General features: G+C 39.8%; 1 pseudogene; it reads left to right on the top strand.

Moving 5' to 3' along the window:
• LOC107700130 (bone morphogenetic protein receptor type-1A-like) overlaps window positions 1-7476 on the top strand; it is a 41153-nt pseudogene that overhangs the window by 2128 nt on the left and 31549 nt on the right.

The following is a 7476-nucleotide window of genomic DNA, read 5'->3' as shown; positions in this document are numbered from 1 at the left end:
AATTTTTCTCCTGTGTGTTAGTTTAGGTAACTCTCTTTACTTGTTGTGTAATTGCATACATTAACTGCATGGGATTATTCATTGCATAGATTGTTTAAAAACGGATATATAATCAGGACTACTTGCCCTGAAGCATGTTTATAAGGTCAGCCCTGCCCTTGACACAGGAATTCACATTCACAATCTGTGTCAGATAGATTAGTCCTGTGCCTGTTCTTTCTCATGAATCATTGGCACTAATTTGTTGTCATTTGCTTCATGTTTTGTAATCTGTATATTTATAAGTGCAAGATGTGGGCTCTACAACATGACCCCATGCAGCAGCACCCCTCCCACCTCCCACAGCACATGAAACCTTCAGCAATCTGAATTGCTCCTGCAACCACGGGCCAGAAAAAGGCCTGTGCTCTACTTGCAACTAAAATAGAAGGCCAGGAGTGGGAGGGGAAGAGAGAACCAAATCTAATTTACTCCCTAAGAGCCAGGCTTTCCTTATTTATATGTATCTTTATGGCTGTATTTAAGGAGAAATGGTGGCCCGCTTCCTCCATGCATGACTCGTTTTTTATTTTTCAGCCTGTGGGCCTTCGTCTGGCCCTAGATGAGCCTCTCCTTGGAAAGGGGGGAGGAGGGAGAAAGAGAATGAAAGGGAGGGAGAATGGAAAAGGGGGAGAGAGAGAAAAAGAGTCAGGTTTCGGTCCCTGTGCGCTCTAAGCTGATTCAGACAAGAAAGCAATATCACTTCAACTCAGACGTTACTTTTAAATAAAGCCACTTTTAGTTTTACATGCTCTCATTTGCTTGAAGGGATAGTTCACCCCCCAGAAAAAAATAAATAATAAAATAAAATTCTGGCATCATTTACTCACCCTCATTTCATTCCAAACCTGTATGACTTCTTTTGTGGAAAAATAATGAACATTTATTGAAGAAGTAATTAATACAGGTTTTGAAAGTCATCATCAGGGTGAGTAAACGATGACAGAATTGTCAGTTTTGGGTGAACTGTCCCTTTAAGACTCATTTTAAGAGTTTCATGCTTCATTGTAGGCTGTTCAGTTGTTTTCAGTTGTGTAATTCACCTTGGCTGTAATAAGATGTAATAGTGAAAAACCAGAGAATGGCTAGTTTCATGGCCTTGAATGGCAGCTGAAATTGAGTCTGGGGAGATTTTATCGTTTTCTGCAGTAACAGTCAGCCTGTTTATTTCCCTTTTTTGCATGGAAAGGTGGAATGCACGTCCCCGCTTGGTGAATCTTTTCTCACTAAGTGTTATCTTCAAACCTTAATGAATGCCAAACCTGTAAATGGCCTGTATGCAGTTGGCAAGTGAAGAATGATTCTTTTGAGAAGCTTCGAAAAAGGACAAAAGTTGCTTCAGGTTGAAATAACCACAAAAAAAATGTTTACTACTGAGAAGTGAAGCACATCTCCATGCATGCAGGTTGTGCTTGTCATAAGTTTGGCGTATGCTTTTTAGTGAATAATGCACTGAAAACACCTTGTATTTGGAAACCGCAACTAAATTAGCCCTTGTTAAGCCCTTACACCCTCATGTCGGTGTAGAGCTTTATGTATACCTTTTTGCATGTCACTCTCTTTATCTGTCTCTGTGTAGGAAATGCCATGTCTTTCAGGAGTGTTTTGTTGAAGGGTGCAGTAGTTGTGACCACACAGAACAATAGAGCAGAGCTGGTTGTGGTTAGCTGAGCGTGCAAAGTGCTCACGCGTCCATTATTTGTGGTGCCGAGACGTCCCAATGTTTAGCTCTACCATATACTGCTATTCCTTTATACCAATTAGGTAGTGGCTTATTGCTAGCGCCTGCCACTATGACCCTATGTTGTTTCTCTTGGGCACTTTTGTAGTTCTTCCCGTAATGCTTTTTAAAAATGTAAGGTTTATTTAAAAAGTATTACATGCTCTTCTTTGCGTGGTGTTTTGATTGTTAAATATTGGATATTTTCCCTCTGCTTTGCATGGGTAGTTATATTTGACATTTTATTATGGAAAGATCCTCCCAAACCATGCTGTCTGTATTTTTGCAGGGCATTATGTTAGGTCCGAGATGTGTTTGGCATCTGCACAGAACCACACGACTATAAAGAGGGGCATTTCCAGAGTCTGGCTCTGTCTGTCTGAACATTGCTTGTGCTCATATCATAGCACTGCTGAACCTGAACAAAACCCTCAATAAAAACATTCATTAATACTGAGCCCTCCAGCAAGTCCAGCCATCACAAGAAAACAGGGATTCATTTCTGCATGTCTAAAGGTAAAATGCATATAGAACCCCTGGGCTTGACAATAAGGATGCCCCAGTGGCTAAGGGTCAGTGTGAGAGAGTTTTGGAACAGTTGAGAAACAAGTGCTATGCTGTTACACATTCATTTTTAATGTGTTTCTGTTCTTCTCAATTTAAATGTTCAAGTGTTAAATGGCCAATTTTGATGTTTTAAATATCACAACAACGTGTGTTATTTAAATCTTTAAATTATATATAATAAATACAATAAACTAAATGTTTCATATATAAAATAGCTAATTATGTAAAAATTATAATATTAATATAAATTATAATATTTATACACACATAAATTAAACATTACGTTTGTGTTACAAAAATATAATTTATATATATACATGTATACACACACACACACACACACATAATATATGTTTTTCTGACACATGTTGCTAAAAATAGTAATTTTCCATTTTCATGGAGAAAATGTTGACAGGGCAAGTACAAACCTATCTGCTCTAGTATAAAAATCCTTATTGTTGAGCTCTAGACCTTGATAAATAGCTGAAAAAATAATAGCCGAACTAGAGATGCAAGTTTCAATTTTAATTTGCAGGTTTATGTTTTTCATTCAGCTTCTTTGTTACGCAGTGTTGTTTTAAAATATGACTAAGTTTGCTAAGCAGATTGGAGGAGATAATTCTCACAGAGTACAGCACTATGAGCTATAGCCTGCATATTGTGTTTTCTGTTTCAGGGCCGTAACCTAAATGAAAGGAGAATGGCTGGTTGTAATTGAATGACTTCCTCCATAATAGGTCTCTCCTTTGTAGAGGAAATGAGTAAGAGTTCCTAAATGGTGAATATGAACAGATGTGTTACATGGTGGTCATCATCACTCAGCTGTTGTAAGCCCAGGGTTAATTATTGCCGTTCTCCTTTATACTGTGCCAATCGCACCTCTTAAAGGGAATGTTCACCCTCGTTAATTACTCAACCTTATGTCGTTCCAAACCCCTAAGACCTTCGGTCAGCTATGAGAATACTTTGTGTGCGCAAAGAAAACAAAAATAACGACTTTATTCAAGATTTCTTCTCTTCCAGGTCAGTCTCCTCCACTGTTCACATGAGTACCACGACGCACGAGTGTGCATTCCTCTGCTTGTAAACAAGGCGCAGCGTGTGCATGTTCTACGTTAGAATGCTTCTCCTGCGTCAGCAGCATCACACGCATGTGTCGTGGTACACTCGTGAATGGCGGTGGAGTGAAGAAATCATTGAATAAAGTCATTATTTTCTTTGCGCAAAAAGTATTTTCTTAGCTTCATAGCATTACAGTTGAACCACTGATGTCACATGGACTATTTTAACGATGTCCATACTACCTTTCTCGGCCTGGGAACATTTCAGTTGCATTGCTGTCTATGCAGGCTCAGAAAGCTCTCGGATTTCACCAAAAATATCTTAAAGGGGTCATATGATGCGATTTCAATTTTTCCTTTCTCTTTGAAGTGATACAAGCTCTTGGTGCATGAAGAAGATCTGTAAAGTTGCAAAGACTAAAGTCTCAAATCCAAAGAGATATTCTTTATAAAAGTTAAGAGTCAACCACGCCTACCTAAAACAGCTCGTTCTAACACGCCCCCACATGTCTACGTCACGATGTGGGAATATTTGCATAACGCCGCCCAAATGTTCACGCAAAGAAAGAAGGCGTAACTTTTATTCTCGCTGTAGTATTGTTGCTGCCGCCATGTCGTGAAGACGCTGTGTGTTTTGTTGTGAAAGCGAAACTACTTCGTTTGGCCTTCCAAAAGAGGACGATATCCACTTCGTCATGCCTAGAGCTGATCCGTGCTGGTCGCTGAAGAAATACATCAACTTCGCGCTGTGGATCGCCGGATCGGCTTTCACCGTGGACGAAGTGGAGTCCAGCCCGGGGTCGTCACATGTGGTTGCCGCAAGCCCGCCGGCCGCTCCTTCGTCGAATCCGCCGGCTGTTTTGAAATGATATATACGATTGAATTGTGAAATTGAAATGTTTTCTCTTGCCATGAATATAGCAACTGCTGCTGACATGGTGTTAAATCATAAATAAATAAATATCTGACCAATTTAAACAACATTTTGTAGCATTAATTTTCATTGATTGTTGGTTTTAAATCATGCATGAAGCCTGTGGTTTTGACAGTAAACAGTTTGCTGTCATCTCACAAAACTAAAGAAAAATTCAGCTGTTGCCTTCCCACGGAGCTGAATCGTGACTGAATGCTTGTAAAATATCACAAACGTTAAGCAATATCATAACCATAGTGTAAAAAGAATGAGTGGGTGCTTTGTAGCTCTTTGCAGGCACAGCTGAGCCCTCGCTCAAGGCATCTGTGTTCCCATCCTCAGCGCCTCAGTGAACCACACTAACCTTCTCAATTCATGGGCTTTAATTTCAATTAGCTATGGCTGATCGTTCACTTTGATCACATTAGTCTCCCCTTCGAGCCCCAATTGCTTTTTATACACCCTCGTGCTTTCCTGTTGGTTTTACTAAACCCTCTTGAATTAACAGGAGTGATGACATCTTCATATGTTTGATTTCCACTTCCTACAGTTGTCCCTCATCTTTCAGCACATAGTTTCTCTCTCTCAGCACTCCCAACAAAACAAAAAAACAGTGTCACAAATCATTGGACACGCTTCCGGTTTTGAAGTGTTTTGAAGTGGAGATGTGTATACACAAGCCGCTTTAATTACAAACGGCTATATCTAAAATGGTAGTTTTTGATGAGGGCTATTGAAAAGATCACCCCTAAATCTACAGAATTGGGAAGAAGTCAACATTCCTTGGGAAATAAGTTATAATCCTCTTTCGAAGCGAGGGCAGTCGGGGTCAACTCCTCCTGGCACCTGTATGGATCTAATGGCGCTTTTTCACTGCGTGGTACGACTCGGCTCGGTACGGCTCAGTACGGCACGGCACGGTTCGGCTCGGCACGGTTTGCGTTTTCACTGCAGTTCAGTACCGCTTTAGAGTGGGCGGGATTATTCACGTCGTTATAGTTGCGCCGCCTCTACTACCACAACTCCTAAAGTGAACTGTCCGGAGCCGTACCGTGCCGTACCATGCAGTGGAAAAGCGCCATAAATGTCTCATGCTTGGTGACACTCTGTCTGAGGAGCGTTTTTGCCTTGCTTTGGGCGCTAAACCACACAAAGTCTCAGTTCAGTTTAATACTGGAGAACAGCATTATGGATCTCCTGTGTGACCTATTCAGTGTTATACTTAGTGAATATGTGCAAATTTGTCAAAGTTATGCCATGAACTTCCTTGACAGCAACTTACTTTACTCCTCTTAATTTATTCCCCAAGCTTCTGAGTGTTTTGTTGTCATATTGTTAAGTTTGAAGCTCCCATTTTATAGCGTATGATACTGTATCAAACATCGCTTGCAAATATGTACTTTTAAGTTTTGAAACAGAAGTTTAAACAAGAAAGTCATATAGGCTGCAATGAGTGTTTTTTAGTGAGCAGTGTGGCAATCAGATTTCCACTTTTTATTACCAGTTTAAAGATAAATTTCAAAACTTTGTCTTCATTAACACCCTCTCTATCTCACTGCTTAAACTCTGCCACTGCACAATCGCCTGCAAGCTTGCATTTATTTTTGACTGAAACACCCTCATCTCAAGCCAGTCAACAACTGATGCATAGCACCAAGTCCCTGCCCCACATTTTTTCTTTGATAATCCATTATACTTGGATGTTTGTCATAATACATAAGAAAAGATCTGTCACTACTTCAGTTTTATTATGACTTTCACTTTGACAACGTTCAAATAATTCTGAAGATGCAAAATGTTTTCTTTTGCTAAGCTGTGATTTGGCAACTGTGACACACTGAACATGTCTTAAAGCAGCGCATGACAAATCATAAAAATATTTGAGACTATTCTATCATTCTTTTGCACTCAGAAGTCGCTGATGTATTTCTTTCAACTGATCCAACTTTTATAATGAGAATAATAAACAGGGGATCTGCTGTCTTAAATTTGTGATGCAACCAGATAATGATAATTCACTTTATATGAGATCAAACATTTTGATGCTTAATCTAGATGAGTGTTCCAAAAGTGTAAGAAAGATAACCAAATGACATCCATGAGTATTGGATTCCTGCAGATCTAATTTGTTTTCTGACTTTAGTAATGGGGAATTTGTTAGCAATGTTGACTCTGTTAAAGACAACAACCTTCCTCCTTTACCCAGAAGAGGCACAATGGCAGTTTGCATTTTATCTCCATAGTCAGAAGTTCTGGTAAAGCTCCTCTGATATAGTATAATTGTTGTTTGTGGGTGCTTTATGCAGTAGTGGCTTCCTAATGACATTTTTCTTTAGTTTTTCAATGGATGGTATAATTATCTTTTTCTTTGCTCCCCATTTCTTTTTAGGTACTACAAAGTTTTTTTTACAGGAGGTTGTGGCTTTGCTCTGTGATCAGCTCCAGACAGAAGACTCTGAATGCTGATACTCATGAGTACACTTCATCATCATGTGCTGCCACATTTGCTACCCTGTGAGGTAAGAAACTGCTGCTTCCTGTTGCAGACTAGTGTATGATGCTCTTCTTTAATTTAACTCAGTTTATTCCTTTTCCCTGTGGTCTTTGTGTTTTTATACTTTTTCTTTTGTAAATCAGGTTCTGTTGTATTTCACAGAAGCTTTTGTGAAATTAAACTGCTGTAAATGGTTGGAGTGATCTACTCTCTGTTAACAAAGGGTAGGGCTGAACGATTAATTGCATTTGCGATAATATCGCGATATGAATAAACGCGATTTTTCAATCACAGAGGCTGCGATTACACTCGGTCACGTGACACACGAGAGTAAAGAGGTGTGTTCGACTTGAAGATCGATCGGTGTATGACATCAAAATACGGCGAGCGAAAGCATAAGGAGACATCCGCGCTCTCTTATAGCTCTCGCAGTACTACTTTGATGACACACACCCATCGGTCTAAGCAGCGCTGCTTCAAGTCGAGCGCGGGCCATCAGCAGAAAAAGAAAATAAATAAAAAAACAGCCAAAGGACGTAACTTAGAATGGGAGATGGATTGGTTTGTAAAAGGGAAGAGAAAAGCCATAGATGAAGTTGCACAGACCCAGGCAGGTGCTGGTCATTTAAAAGCTAAATGCAGAAAATATGACGAGGCATATCTTGCTCTCGGCTTCACTCAC

This window comes from Sinocyclocheilus anshuiensis, unplaced genomic scaffold (genome assembly GCF_001515605.1).
Source record: "Sinocyclocheilus anshuiensis isolate Anshui unplaced genomic scaffold, SAMN03320099.WGS_v1.1 scaffold1135, whole genome shotgun sequence".
NCBI lineage: Eukaryota > Metazoa > Chordata > Actinopteri > Cypriniformes > Cyprinidae > Sinocyclocheilus > Sinocyclocheilus anshuiensis.
The sequence above is the reverse complement of the archived record's forward strand: the minus strand, read 5'-3'. Positions and strand labels throughout refer to the sequence as shown.